Here is a 7,193-nt window from a genome sequence, read left to right as displayed (position 1 = left end):
AAAAAAAAAAAAAAAAAAGAAAAAGGGAAGAAAGCAACGATCGAACGATATCGTGCAGACCAGAAACCGCGAATCGATTGGATTGGCTAAGAACGTTCCCTTAAGTAAAAACCTTTTAAAATAATTGATCGAATATATCGTCCAAGACGTTCGATCATAACCGATCACGACAAGGTCGATGTTATAGGTTGCGACGATTTTTTTTTTTTTATCTCGTTAAGGGGAAAATTAGACACGAGATTGGCCGAGAGTATGAGAGCTATACACATATTTCATCGTGAGGAGTGATTCTTGGAATTTATTTCGATAGAATATTCGTTTATATGTTCCAGATTGCATTATTATTAATCTTTGTTAATTAGAAGTGGATGAATTGGAGAGTGAAAGGTAAATTAAAATTTTGGCTATTATATAAAATTTAGAGATAATATTTATTTATTCGTGTATGATAAAAAATATTTCAGGATATTTTCAATATCGATTATACGTAAATTTATTTAGTGATTATGATAGTTTCTTTACATCATCGTGTAAAACGATTACGAATTAATTGTTCCACTTCTGTAATGATATTCGAAATAGTTACAATTTGCAATGGCATTAGAGTTGAATTAAATCGTGCAGCTCTCGCATCTGGACTGCAATTTCCTCGTATCATAAGATGGAAACGGTGACAGAATCTGTTTGAGACGTTGACATATGAGACAGGGGAGCTCTTCCATTTTCTTTTTATCTTCGACCATTTGGCGCTCGTGTCTCTTAGTGAATTCATTTGGTTCTTCAGGACACGCATCAAGATTTATTATGATCTTTTTTAAAATTTATATAAAAAGAGATTGAGAAAAAATTAAACCAGCGTTACAAATTCAGAAACGAGATAAAATTAAAGGAAAAAATTTTGGAAAAATCTTGAAAGAAGCAATGATATTGGAAATATTTTCTAGATAAGAAATAATACAACATATAAATATATAACCAAATAACGAAAAGAAACGTGATATATTCAATTATAAAAAAAAGAAGACACGAAAAAGATTCTACAAATCAAAATTAGTTTTGATCAACAATCGTCCAAATAATTTAAAAGGCTGTATTTCACGACCCTTTATCATTCGTTGCAATTACATCCCAACCAATGAGAATTGAACAATTTAAGAGAAGCTGTGAGATCGTAATCGTGGTAATCCTTGTGATTACAGCCTGCCTCGCAACTAATGTAAGAGGCGATGGATTTCGAGGCTGTGCCAAACACGTTGATCGATAAGTCCATAGGCGAGCCGAGAGTGGCCTATTGTTAGCCCCTTTGACATTATGTTGATTCACCAACGTGGGGTCATAATCGGCGGTAACCAAGCGCACCTGTGCGTCCTTTCAACCCTGTCTGCCAATCGTCCAAAGATTCCACGAAAGCTTCTCCAAACCGGCGCCCATTGTTGCTCCCAACGAACCAGAAATAGGGTGCACTTTAAGGGTACACGCGCCATTATCGAACCGTATTGGAGAAACTTATCGTGCATGCACACTGTGTAAATATATATATATGTATATCTATATGTGGCAGAACATATTGTGAGCAGATTTATCAATTTCCTGTTGACTCGAGCCACCCCAACATTTTTTAATTTTCCCAATATGGGGCGAGGGATTCGATGATCGAAATGAATTATGAATATTTCTTCTTTACATCTATACTTTAAACTTATAATATATTCATTTGCGTAATTTGAAATTGCGTAATAAACAGTGTCGTGTTATATTGCCACCATCAAGAGGAATAACTTCCTAACTCCATTTGTAAATAAATCAACGTATCAACCCCCAAAGGCTCGTAAAGTAAGTTTCTTTTGTAACTGGCGAATGCAAATGCGGCAACGTCATGAGAGAGGGTTGGTTTTGCATTCACATGCAACTTGCAGAACGCAAATATACGCCGAATATACAGGGGGAACAATAATTATCCGGTTGATGCATAGTACTCGAGGAGAGCATAATTTGAAACTGGTTGGCACAGGTTGCGATCCTCCATTGTGAATTGTCGAGCCTCTATCGGAGGAATTCCGTGGTATTATATGCGTTCACTCGTGATTCTCTCTCTGTGTTATCTATCGGGAACGTTTTTTTCCAATTCGATTGGCAAAGTTATGGTTCCATCATTGAAAGAATAAGAGATAAGCATAACGTTTTCCACGTTTGGTGATACCGTTTTAGAGGATTTATTGGTTTTTTTTTGTTGATGCGTGCGATGGATTTATTTCTTTCTGAAAGAGGAATCTCAAAAAGAATGTGCTATGAAGGGGAGATGATCGATTTTGATTTGCATTGAAGTCGAGGGAAAATAAAGGAATTACATGGTAATATTTATTTATTTGTCGTTTAATTTCTTTGTCATTCTTTGAGATGAATTTTGACTTTTTGAGATGGAAAACATCCTTTCCTTTTATTGAAATATCCATCATTTATATAGATGGGGAATTTATTTTAAGTATTCGTATTTGTTTTATAAATAAAGTATGTAAAAGAGAGATTTTGAAAGCGATAAATAAAACAGATTTATAATAAATGTAACAGTTTAAAACGTTAACGACGAGCTTAAAATAGAAGAACCATTAATCCATTGCATTATCGTCATCAATACAATAAATATTTTTATTTCAGATAAGTTTATAATTTTAGAAATTAGCACACATGTGTATATATGTATAGATAATTATTATATAATTTTATATAATAGATTATTCATTTTTCTTTGCACAGCTTGCAAAAATAAATAAAAAATATGAAACGAACAATTCATCAAATATTTAAACTCTTTGTTATAGAAAAAGAAGATTAATCTTCGTTTGCTTTGAAAATGAAACCCATTCTTTTTATTGGAAAAGAGTTAAATGATAAAGCTTTCTATTTCTGTGTTAGTAAATAATCATTCATTGGGAAGAAATTCAAAGAAATGAGATAGATAACGAGCAAAAAAAATATAAAAAAAGAAAAGAAAAAGGAAAAATCTTTTGATACTCGACTAATAGCGGTTGGACGATAACAGTAGACATTATCCAAAGACTTTAAAAAATAAGACTTTAAAAAGTTGAACGTGTGAAACAACTTGCAAAGTAAGATAAATGATTTTCTCTCTCAGAAAAAAAGAATTAAAATCAAACTGATTCAAACTTTTTTTTAGAAATATTTCAACATCAAGAAAATGTAATATGTATTATTAAACAAACAAAATTGTACAAATGCGATATAGAATTAGATTTATCTAAAATTATGAAAATTATGTTACAATATTCTGTGATAGTTTTATTTAAATATCTGCTCGATCATTTATTCAACCGATGCAGAATTTAAAAAAAGGCTATAATGTTAAATCTCTTGTAGTGTTTAAAACCTTTAATCGAGATTAGATAAGTCGATTTATAGCCATTGAAAAAAGTAATTCCGACAAATCCTACTTTAAAGTATAGTAGCAATATAAATCAATGAGTATTTCTCAAAAACGTTTCAGCAGGATATAAAAAACATTTTTAAAGTAAGAAAAATAGTTCAAGAAAATTTTGAATAAAATAATTGTTTGAATTCAAACAGATATTTAATTTTTAATTTTTATAATTCTTATTTGAAACAAATTGATTAGAGAGAGAAAAAAAGAATAAAATACTATTATCTTAGATGAGAAAATAATGATAATGGAAAATGGGGTGTACTGTGTTAAAATACGACACGAAGACCAGGAAATGCTGAAACGAAATAGGGTAATTGAATGATCCTACTGAAATATTCAAGTGTTGAAGTACTCTGCTAAACGTATTCGTGTTAAATGTAATGAAGATTCTAGATGAAAATGCGAAGAAGGTGCAAATTCGAGGGAAATGTGGATAAATTAAAAAGAATTTTTTTTTTCAACGAGTACGATTAAAAATTTTTTAGAAAAACAACATGTTAAAAACAAAGAACGAATATTTGTATTAGCACAAATTCGAATAATAATGTTCGTAAATATATTTTCGAGGAAATATCGTATATATTTGAAATGAAAATTAAAAAAAAATTTGTTTTGAAACAATATTTTTTTTTTTTCGCTCATGATCCTCAGCATTGTGAAAGTAGAATTTAATTAAAAAAATTTTCGCGTATCTGCATATTTATAATTTTATTAAATTAGAAAAAAATAACAAGCATGATGAAAGATAATTTAATAAATTTATGATGCTTATAATTTATTTTATACAAATAATAAATTATAACACGAACTGTTTCAATATGTTCCATATTCTGCTGAATTACACAACCCTATTCTTCTGTTATATATTCTAATATGAATTATTTAAAAAAATGTTAAAAGAAATGTGTACAACATATCGAAATTTCTACAAATATTCATTAAAATGCAAGCTGCAAAAGGTGATGTAAAAATATAATATCATTGGAAATACATTTCTAAGTTGAGAATTCAATCGATATCACATAAATCATTCTTCAGACATTTTCATCGTGCTCTCATCCTCACCTGACCAACTATTTGATTAGTTATTGTTTAAATCCTCGTGGAAAGTTCTTTGTATCTCGATGAATCTTTCAAACTCGTTTACAACGAATTAATCCATTTTAATTTTCTCGAAAGCCAAACGGGTGTAGATTTCAGAGAATCAAAATAGTTCCACGGACCATAGATCGTCGGTGGCAGCCAACTTATTATCTGGAAGAGTTTAAACTTCCAATTAATTGGTAATCAAAGGATCGTACGAAGTAAGACAGCCAGGAACGAAGTTTCGTGTCGGCCCGCCCGATGATTCCCCGATGGAAAATTATTAAACTCTAACCGATATTGTTCCCAGGGATGGGTGTGTGCATGCATTCGAGTCGAATTTTATATGCTTAGTAAGTTGATTTACATTTTCAATGAATTATTATTGGAACGAGTTATTGAAAACATCTTTGCAATTAATTTTTAGTAACCCTTTTTTTTTTAAGAAGATTAATAATGGAAGAATTATAATATAAACAATTGTTTTTTTAAGTTCTTTTTATCAAGTTTCATATTTCATTTTCATAATATTAATTAATTTTTTGTAGATATTTATAATGGATATAATTAATTTACATACATAAGAATAATATGATATAATAAATAAAAGTATAAATAAATATTTTCATTATTTATGATTATACGTGATTATACAGAAAGGAAAATCTGTAGGATAAAATTACACTATTTAAAGAGATGAAAGATACAAGTAGTAAAACCATACCAATGCTGAGGCAGCGACTTCCCTCTACATTTAGGATAAGTCAGATTAGTAGTTGCTGTAAAATTTCCTTACAAAATTCTACATAATTTCTCTAATATAATTTTAATACTATTCATTTCGAACACTTATTCTACATGAATTTAAATTGAACGAATTTTAATATTTTATATCATAAAACAAATGACTACAACTATCAAGCTATAAAGCAGAAACGTGCAAAAAAACTTTCATTTCAAAATAAATTTTTAATTCTTAATCTTAAACAACTCTGTACGAGAAATGAAATTTTAATAACAAAAAAAGAAAAAGGAGCCTATCATATATTCTACATTATCAACACAAACACATATAGACAGTTATTTCTCGTGGAAAATTAATGAAATCGAGTTAATTGAACGAAGCCATCTTTTCACAAGCGAGAGTATCGATCCAATGCATTAAAAATGCATGCAAATAAAAAAAAAAAAAAAAGACCAGTGCTTAATTGACTGTAATCGATACATACACGGATATTGAAACACGCTTTCTCCTCCGATGATGAAGGTATCGGCGACCAACGACGATCGAATGTCCGCGCGATTAATTAAACAGGACTAATTGGAAGTTGCACTTCACGAGCAGCTTCGTGGAATCGAGGTTCGACCATTAACAAAGTTCCTGAGAATTCAAGATCTACGGACGTGAAGTGCGATCTTAAGTAACTGCTCTTGCCAGTTGAAAGCTTGAAATCTTGAAGGGAAGCCTTTAAACTTTAAAACCAGCTTTTCAGCTTCTCGCTCGCTGTTGCGCAACGAGATCATCGTTCTTTGCTGCTTTGTTTGCCACACGTATCGTGCCTTGTATTCAGAAAGTTACTGGAAGTCGAGATATTAAGTAGATTGTTCCGAGTTTCAAATTTTCGTAATGTTATAATTTTTTATAGCGAGAAGTTTTCAAAAAACATCTGACATAATTATACGCGTAATGTACGTGTATAGATCGATATAAATCTAGTTCTTGTGATATGATTTTAAATGTATAAAGTTATTATATTTTTTCTTGGTGATTGTTAATATGTAAATTATTAATTTATGAACAAAAATTATGGAAATTTAATTAATACCAAAAGTATTTTGAACTTATTTACTTTTTATATAATATTCCATTCTTGGATTAAATCTTTCGATTAATTTTAAAATACGTACAAATTTCTAATTTTATTCTTTTGTTAAATTCAATCTTATCCAAGAAATCTTTGATAAACTTCCATCTACATATATCGATCTAAACACGTTCACCGTCCATATATTCAATCGCGAAATGGCCAGTCATAAATCTCTCTTCCTCGTGTAAAATCATTCTTCATCCCTTCACCCGAATTTCAAATCTCACACTCGCAATTTCATCGCGCAAATTGTTCTCTTTTAAAACCCCCCGTGGAATGGATTAAAAGAAAAATCTCAGCCATTGCATTCGTAATTAACTCTCTTATCAGTGACAATTCCCTCTCTCTCTCTCTTTGACATCCTAACCCCCGACCTATCAAACTGCCTTACGATTCAACCGGTTGACGAATAATACTCGAACACGAAGGTCCAACATAATGCTCTCTTTCCACATGCAAGTCATTGGTCAAATACGACACAAAGAGTCGTCTCACGCGAATATTGGATTATCTCGCGTGAGGGAAGAGGAATGAACGGATGGAGGAAGATGGTTTAATAGGGGATCGAAGGAAGGTAGCTCGCGGGTCGAAATGCAAATACGTTTCGCGCGTAATTGCAATCTACATGTTTATAAACCTCTTTTGCATGTGATGTGCCTGCTTTTTATTCTATCCCCCGGTCGTTTCGAGACTCGTTCCAGCCCTTGTTACCCGATTCTCGCACCGTGACGTCAGCAGACTCGCTCGGCTTCGTCATAATTAAGCCTAAATTTAAACCGAAGCGACAATAATTGAGGCCATAA

Source organism: Apis dorsata, unplaced genomic scaffold (assembly GCF_000469605.1).
Source record: "Apis dorsata unplaced genomic scaffold, Apis dorsata 1.3 scaffold_452, whole genome shotgun sequence".
Classification (NCBI taxonomy): domain Eukaryota; kingdom Metazoa; phylum Arthropoda; class Insecta; order Hymenoptera; family Apidae; genus Apis; species Apis dorsata.
The sequence above is the reverse complement of the archived record's forward strand: the minus strand, read 5'-3'. Positions refer to the sequence as shown.